Source organism: Eptesicus fuscus, chromosome 7, assembly GCF_027574615.1.
Source record: "Eptesicus fuscus isolate TK198812 chromosome 7, DD_ASM_mEF_20220401, whole genome shotgun sequence".
Taxonomy (NCBI): Eukaryota; Metazoa; Chordata; class Mammalia; order Chiroptera; family Vespertilionidae; genus Eptesicus; species Eptesicus fuscus.
In genome coordinates, this window is record NC_072479.1 from 59,554,527 (window position 1) to 59,563,971 (window position 9,445).

The window sequence follows — 9,445 nt, forward strand, 5'->3', positions numbered from 1 at the left end:
ATTGCATGCTGCCAGACAGTTGAGGGCATCTCAATCTATATCTTATTGCCTCCTCCTGGCCAAACACCTGAACAGCCGAAGGTAATTCTTCCAATCTGACAATGGATTCTATACCTAACCCTACCCTTTGATGTGTATATCTCCACCTTGCCTTAGGGAAAATTGTGTTAATAAAAAGCAAGGGGTTCTGAGACAAGGAGAACTTAGTTCCTTTAGCTAAGCTCCTCTGGCCCCCAAAATGCCTTCCAAAATTATGTTTCGTCTTTGGACTCTTTTTTTTTTAAATATATTTTATTGATTTTTTACAGAGGGGAGGGGAGAGGGATAGAGAGTAAGAAACATCGATGAGAGAGAAACATTGATCAGCTGCCTCCTGCACACTCCCCACCGGGGATGTGCCTGCAACCAAGGTACATGCCCTTGACTGGAATCGAACCTGGGACTCTTCAGTCTGCAGGCTGATGCTCTATCCACTGAGCCAAACCGTTTAGGGCACGTCTTTGAACTCTTATTTAACTTATGCACAGCCCCTTCTCCAGATTTCTGAACCCTTCTAGATGCCGGATCAAGAGAGGGACAAAGTAGGGAAGTGAGCCTAAGTTGGGCTGCTTGGTTCACTAAGAAATCAGAGAAAAGAGGGCCTTGGGGACAGGATCAGGGCCCCTGAGATGAACCACTGCCCATTGCTCCCCGGTTGTAAGCCTTGTGGGGTCCCTTAGAGTTTAGGAGATGCATGCCTGTGGGGGAAGAGGCAGGGGAGGGGGAAGACACAGGCGTGCTCCTAGGAGAGAGAGCATGTGCTGGGACCTTCATTTTGAGAGGTTTTAAAGGCAGGAGTGTAGGAGAGGCCTTAGGGAAGCATCTCAACAGAATATTCATCCGTTTTATGCTGATGTGCCAAAATGAGATTTATTACCTTAACTTTATCTGTCCTTGAGTGTGGTTGGTAAATGGCACTAATTAGATTTTGGCTATCTCCCTGAGTAGAGTGATTTAAACTATTTACCCTCTGGTTGGTGAGAGGTGCAAACCATTTACTCTTAAAAGTTTATGGATTAGGGAAAATAGGATTTTGTTATTTACTAGAAAGCTGTAAACTGCTTGGCCATTTAACCTTTTGCACTCGGATGTTGAGTGCAAATTACTCTTTGAATGTATCAATAATTTGAAATATAAAAAATCCAAATAAATAAGTTTTATGAAAAGAAACTCCAGTTTTTTATTCTACTGCCGCGCTTTCTAAAATCTGGGGTATTTAAAAAATTAAATCCCAAGTAGAATAAAGGAATCAAGAAAAAAGCAAGCGAGTGCAAAGGGTTAACTATCTGTCTCAGTTTCTCTATTCTGCTTGTCCTGGCTTACTAACCTGTCTCAATCAAACATCGATGTGGGCAGCTATAAGATGGTGGCAATGCCTATCAATTTACCTCAGAGGGACTCTTTTCCCTGTACCCTTTGTACCATGTGGATGGGGAAAATGATGGCGATGTGGAATGGTCACTGTAAATAGAGGAGAGGGACCAAGCCCAGGACAAGACAAGGATTTTCAAAGGAGCCTGGAGCCCAGTGGGGCTGAAGAGCAGGCAGTCCAGTGAGTGGCACCAATCTGCTGGAAAGTGGGATTTTTGTGGTTGCTGTTTGTTTCTTCTCTTAGGAGGGTGTAGAGGCCTGATTCTAGAATGAGAGAAGGAGGATTGTGGGATTAGTGCTAATGAGGAAGTTGAGGTGGCTGGTGAGGTCATCCGCCATAGGCTCCAGCTTGAGTAATAATAATAATCTTATATAATAAAAGGCTAATATGCAAATACACCAAACGACGGAACAACCGAAACAACTGAGCAACTGGTCACTACGACGTGCGCTGACCACCGGGGGTGGGGGGGACGTGCACAGAACATGGCGGGCGTTGGCTGCGGCAGGATGGTGGAGCAGGTGAGTGGGGGTGCCAGACCAATGCAGGGCGCTGGTTGCTGCCATTGGCGCAAGCTTCTGGTGGTTACAGGGCTTCTCCACCTTCCCCTGCTCCTGAGGGGAGATCGGGACCAGCAGCCACCTCTCACACCCACTGCCAGCGCCAGCACCAGCCCCACTTGCACCCGCAGCCACACCTAGCGCTGGTCCCGATCACTTGGCGCTGGCCCAATCGCTCAGCGCCATCAGCAGGTGCGAGCCATGGCTGCCAGCCCTGATTGCCCCAGAGGGCTTCTCCACTTTCCCCTGCTCCTGAGGGGCAATCGGGACAGCACTAATCCCACAATCCTCCTTCTCTCATTGGGGCTGGCGCCGGCCCCAATCGCTCGGCAGTGGCGGGAGCAGGGCTGCCGGCAGACAGGGTCCTGGGCCGAGACCTGCCCCTGTGCCTACTGCAGCCTCGGGGCCCACAGTTCCTTTCAAGGTGCACGAATTCATGCGCTGAGCCCCTAGTGATAATAATAACATACAGCATTTACAGTGTGCCAGGCACTGTTCTAAGTGCTTATGTATATTAACTCAGTTAATCATTACCACAATCTTTATAGGTAAGAATTGTTATCCCCATTTTAATGTGAGAGAGTGAGGCTCACAGAGCTTAAGTAAGTTGCTGTATATTCAAGCTTGTCTGAGGAAGCGCTGTGCTTCAAACCCAGGCAGTACAGCTCCAGATTCTGTGCAGGTGATGCTAGGAGGGTATTGAAAGGAACAGGATAAAGTGTATGTGTGTGTGTGTATGTGTGTGTGTGAGGGGGGGAGGGGGAGCGTTGAATGCACCCAAAGTGGAGGTGAGAAGGGGAGAGAGGATGTGAGAGCTGGAAGGATGTGGGTTGCGGTCTGAGAGTAGAAGTCTAGACTTTCATATCGGATGCAGCTGGCTGAAATGAGGCAGAGGTGTAAGTCACTGGAAGGATGAAGATCAAGGAAGCTGGGAGCCGGGGGTCGGGGGTGGTGGTGGGAGTGTTCATCCACAGGATCACTGAAGTATCCCAAAGTGATGTGGACATGGAGGCAGGGCCAAGTTTGGCCAGAGGGCAGCTGGAGCCCAAAGCAGCAGAAGCCCCCAGGACAGCGAGTTTCTGTTGCTGACGCCTGTAGAAGCCAGCAGAGGAGCGCTGGGGGGCTTCCCTAAGGCAGGAGCACTCCAAGGAGTTATTTAAAAGTCACAGATTTAAGTTTGCCACATATGTTCTTTGTTTACGATTCTTTATAATAAAAAAAATTTCCTACAGAACACTTGGAAAATATATTACCACCTGGTGGCGAAATAGTGGCAGCACCTATCCAGAGGTTTGCAGGCTTGAACTGCCACCCTGCGGTGAGAAGAGGAAATACAGGTGCCCTCCCTTCCCCATGTGAAACTAACCCACACAATCCTGGGCTAACATCTCTCCACACCCACATGTGTTGCACAAAGTACAGAAAATAGGAGTATGTTGACTTGGATGGACATAAACTCTTCCCTGTTCATATCCGTTTCCCCCTGTTCACATCCAATCAGCCACTGCCTGTGTTCTGCCCAGGGCCACCTGGCATGAGCTACAGAGTGATCTGCAGATGGCTTCTACTTGTGCTGGGCTTGGAGACGCACAGGAGAGGCCAAGCTGCAAACCAACGCTGGCTGCTGCTAGTGCCGGTCCCAGAGCCACGTAGTGAGAGGTACAGGGCACACCAAGGCCAGCTACTGCTTGTTTGAGAGATTTTAGGAAAGTCTGAAGCCTGAGCCAAGACAGGCCATTTGTATGGAAAAGCGACTGGAAACAGCTTTGGTGGGCCTGCAGGTTGGTGGGGCAGGCTGAACAGAGTGAGACAGATTGATGGAGACTCAGGGCACCTGCCTGCTGGCTCTTTGGGGGAAGGGCTCAGAAGAGGAACAATGGCCTTTGCCAATACTTCTGTCTGGGAGAAAGCTGGCCCTCCAGCTCTCACCCTGATGCCAACTATTTCATCTCCTCCTGGTATATTCTTGGTGCCTTTCAAGCTGCTTCCCCAGTGCTGGAACTCAGAGTGAATGAGTCCAAGTAAGTCTATGCACTGGCCCTTTAAGCAGTACTGTCTGCGACTCCAGCAGCCTCCATCTCACTCAGCCACAATCCCCTCTGGTTTTCACAGCCACACGTTATGGGGACTTCTCTTCCCAGCACTAGAATCCTGGCCAGTGGGGCCTAGTGTGGGGCTTGCTCCTCAGAGGGGACCACCATAGCCAAGATGCCCCTCTCGATTTTTATCCACCATGTGGGATGGGCTTGTTTTGCATCTCCACCCCTACCAGTCTCGATGTGGCTTCTTCTTTATATCTTTAGGTATGGGACATCCACTCAGCTAGATGTTAGGCAGTTCTGAATAATAGTTGTACTGTATTTTAGTTGTTATTGTTTTTAAATCCTCACCTGAAAATTGATTTTGAGAGAGAGAGATAGAAAGAGAGAGAGCCAGAAACATCGATGTGAGAGAGAGACATCAATCAGTTACCTCCCCTATGCACCCCAAGCAGATATTGAACCTGCAACCTATATATGTGCCCTGACAGGGAATTGAATCCACAGCCTTTTTGGAGTACGGGACATGCTCTAATCAACCGAGCCACCTGGCCAGGGCTTTAGTTGTATTTGTTATGTGGTTGTGGGAGGATGCAAGTACCACTTTTAATTACACCACCATCTTGACTAGAAGCAAGAAAATTTCAATCATACAAAAAAGTAGAGAGAATAGTACAATGATTATATTACAACCAATATAAACTCATGACCATTCACTTCATCTGTATCCTCCACTCCGCCCAGCCACCCAACTGCATTATTTTGAAGCAGATTTCAGCATATTAATGCATCAGTAAATAATTTCAGTATGCATCTGTAAAAGATAACTTTTAACAAGAGCAGAAGGCATCATTTTTTAAAAAATATATATTTTTTATTGATTTCAGAGAGGAAGGGAAAGGGAGGGAGAGATAGAAACATCAATGATGAGAGAGAATCATTGGCCAGCTGCCTCTTGCATGCCCCCTACTGGGGATCAAGCCCACAAACCAGGAATATGCCCTTGACCAGAATCGAACCTGGGACCCTTCGATCCGCAGGCTGATGCTCTGTCCACTGAGCCAAACCAGCTAGGGCAGAAGGCATCTTTTTTTTTTTTTTTTTAATGTTTTTATTGATTTTTAATGAGAGAGGAAAAGAGAGGGAGAGATAGAAACATCCATCAGAGAGAAATATCAACATTGATCGGCTGCCTCCTATACGGGGATTGAGCCTGCAACCCGGACATGTGCCCTGACCTCCTGATGCATAGGTTGATGCTCAACCACTGACCCATACCGGTTGGGGTAAATGATAACTTTTAAAAACATAACCAGAACATTATTAGCATTGTGCATTAACTATATTTCTTTAAATCAACTATCTAGTCAGTGTTTGTATTAGTTATCTATTGCTGTGTAACTTAGTGGTTTAGCACAACAATGAACATTTATTGTGGCTCAGAGTTTCTGTGGGTCAGAACTCAGGAGCATTTTAGCTAGGCAGTCCTGGCTCAGTGTCTCATTCGATCACAGTCACCAGAAAGCTTGATCTACTTTCCGGGTGGCTCATTTCACACTGGCTGGCAAGTCGGTGCTGGCTTTTTGGGGGAGCGGGGCTCAGGTCCTCTCTGCAAGGGCTCTCCCCAGGGCAGCTTGAAGGGAACCTGTGCCTGGTTTCCCCCAGAGCAAGTGAACCAAGGAGCGAGGAAGGAGCCACAATGCTCTCTTTATGACCGACCCAGCTTCTTAAGTCACACACACGGTATTTCTTGGGTCAGATTTGCCGGCCTGCTTCACCGTGAGAGGGTGTGAATACCAGGAGGCCGGATCCTGGGGCCCATCCTGGATAATGGTTGCTACAGATTCAAATTGGCCCGCATCTCTTTCCAGCTCATTGATTTGAATTAGGATCCAAACAAGATCTACATCATTGCATATTGTTGTTTGTTTGTTTGTTTGGATTATCCTATATAATAAAGAGGTAATATGCAAGTGGTCATTATGCCATGACACGTAACGACCAACAGCAGGAGGGTGGGGCAGCGAGCTACGTGCAGCAAAGAGCTATGAGCGGCGGTGGGCCGGGCCACCAGCTGAGGCAAGCGGCAGCGAGCTACTTGTGCAGGGCTACTAGTATATATATACTAAAGGCTCGATGCATGAAATTCGTGCAAGGGGCTCAGTCCTTGCAGCCTCGCCTGCCTCGGCTGGCCCTCGCAACCCTGGCTTTGTTCAGAAGGTCGTCCAGAAGGACGTCTGGAAGGTCGTTTGGCTGTTGGTCTAATTAGCATATTATGCTTTTATTATTATAGATATTTCAGAGAGGAAGGGAGAGGAAGAGAGATATAGAAACACCAATGATGAGAGAGAATCATGGATCAGCTGCCTCTTTGCAGCCCCCCACTGGGGATCGAGCCTGCAACCTGGGAGTGTGTCCTGACTGAGAATCCAACCATAACTTTTTGGTTCATAGATCAATGATCAACCACTGAGCCACGGTGGTCAAGCTGATGTTGGTGGCTATTGATTATCATTGCCTACCTTTATTATTTCATCAGACAGATGTTTACAAAATAGTGATACTAGTAAATCCTGTAATTCCTTTGTCTAACAGTTGGACTATTTCTATAGAAAGAAACTTTCACTTACACTACTTTTTTATTACCCTGAAGTACAGTTAGTACAGAACAGAAAGGATAAATGTTTGTTTCTTTCCCTTTATTAACAAGTATTCAGAAGTGACTGGTTTCCAGCATCCTCCAAAGGTGGCCAGTAAGATATTTTTAAAATATCATGAATTTTAAAATATTTTATTTCAATCCATTGCACTTATAATTCTTTTTTAAAAATATTTTATTTATTTTTTATATATATTTTATTGATTTTTTTACAGAGAGGAAGGGAAAGGGACAGAGAGTTAGGAACATCGATGACAGAGACACATCGATCAGCTGCCTCCTGCACACCCCCCACTGAGGATGTGCCCGCAACCAAGGTACATGCCCTTGACCGGAATCAAACCTGGGACCTTTCAGTCCGCAGGCCGATGCTCTATCCACTGAGCCAAACCAGCTTTGGCGCACTTATGATTCTTATCAGTGAGGAAACAATCCCATCTGTAGCCAGTAGGAGCCTCTTTAGGTTGGCCTCTGGTTCCCTATGAATTATACTGGTCAGCTTTGATAGCTTCTTTGCTTTCTGGAGTAACAAGATTCCAGGTTCATCTTGCACATTTCCTGTGCAGACCTTTAGCACCATTTATCCAAGGAGCTCTGGTGCCTCTTATTGGGTAATGAGACCACAATTTGGGCATTAAGAGTGTAATTGCCTTTCAATGGGCCCCTCTCCCAGGTTATTTTTCAGTCACCTGAAATGTGAAATGCAAATACCTTGCTCAGTGGCCTTCCAGTGCTTCCTGTTACCCTCAGGACAGAGCCAACTCCTTAGCATGGAATTCAGGCTCACCTTGTTTTCCTGAGTTTACAGAAGTTGCCTTTTGTTGTTGTTGCTGTTACAATTTGAAGGCAAGACCCTCCATCATTAAAAAAATTACAACTCACTTTATTGTGATATTTGCTTTATTGTGGTGGTCTGGAAAAACCCCGTAATAACTCCTAGGTATGCCTGTACTAGGTCTTCTCAAACTTCACAACCTAGCAAAATCGAACTTTTGACCACACCCAGCACTCCCCATGCTGAATCATGCTCCTGCGCCTTTTCTCATTTTAATCCTTTGACCTGGAAATATCCATTCCCACCATTGGGTTTCACTTTGACTCAGTCTTTGAGATTTAGTCTTACTTAGCGCAGGCATCATCTCCAAAACTCTTCCCTGCTTCCACTGTTCTCAGGGCCCACCGTGCTTACCCATGGAAGCACATAATGCCTGCGCTACAGTTCTCCTGCGCTCGGCTGTTTTTGTTTGTTTGTTTGTTTTTTTTTTATTGATTTCAGAGAGGGAGAAATAGAAACATCAATGATGAGAATCATTGTTCAGCTGCCCCCTGCATGCCTCCTACTGGGGATCAAGCCCGCAACTAGGGCATGTGCCCCTGACCAGAAACGAACCCAGGACCCCTGTCTGCAGGCTGACGCTCTATCCACTGAGCCAAACCAGCGAGGGCCGCTCGGCTGTCTTTATCCCCATCATGGAGGTGCCCCCATCTGCTAACGTGCTTAGGCAGGACAGACTGTCTCTTCACCCAACATACAAGGTCCTTCCACTTCTGCACCAGTGACTTCCTCACTCTAGTTCAGGCCAGCAGGTCTGCTAAGATGGAATGAGCTGTGTTAACCACTTCTGTTTAATTTGTAACTGGGCTCATTGAAGAAAAGACTAAGAGGTTATAAAGACTGGGGTTGGGGAGATTTTGCTCAAACCACCTCACATTTCCCTCTCCACCCAGGTTGGAGCCGTAGCCAGAATGAAGGTCAGGATGGAAAGGATGGCACTGGCCCAAGGGGCACTAACTTCAGTGTTGCCTACATAGGGCAACAGTGAAAAGCTGGGGCTCTGGAGACCGAGCTCCTTGGTTCTTTCTAGACATAGATCTGCAGCTGCCTGCAGGCATGACTTTAGAAGCTACTGATCACATATAGTAAATATATCACCTTATTAGGTTACTAGAGGCCTGGTGCACGGATTCGTGTACCAGTGGGGTCCCTCAGCCTCGCCTATGGGGATTGGGGCCGAAACCCGCTCTCCAACATCCCCCAAGGGGTCCCGGATTGCAAGAGGGTGCAGATCAGGCCAAGGGACCCCACCAGTACACGAATTCATGCACTGGGCCTCTAGTATGCATATAAGATCTTTGGTTAATCTCTTCCCACCCTCCCCCCTCCTCCCTTCCCTCTGAGATTCATAGTCATGTTTCCATGCCTGTGGTGGTCAGTGCGTCATAGCTAACAGTCGATCGGTCACTTAGGCTTTTATATATAGAGATTGGGAACATTAAAACCTGTAAAGCATTTTGCAGTGCCTGATATATCAGCACTATGAAAAAAATGTCAGCACTATGTTGTGCCTTGTAACTTACCCCCCACCCAAAATAGAAGGCAGCACAAAGATAAAATTGGGTTTTAAAGAATCTAAGACTGGGAGCGGGGGGGGGCAGGCTGGAGAGGATTAATGTGTGGGGGGGACATGTGTTAATATTTTCAACTATATATATATTTTAAATCTGAGACTGGCCCTGACAGGGTCACTGTTAGAGTCATCTCAATACACCAAGGTTTCAGGTTCAATCCCTGGTCAGCATACATACAAGAAGCAACCAATGGATGCATAAATAAGTGGAACAACAAACCGATGTTCCTCTCTCTAAAAGAGCAATAAACTAAAAATGATCTGAGACTGATGTTTTTCAGTCAGCGAGAGAAGAGAAAAAATGCTTTAGGTACACTTTCTAAGCTGGGGAGAGGGGTGGCGATCCTCAGCTGGGATGGGGGTATGTG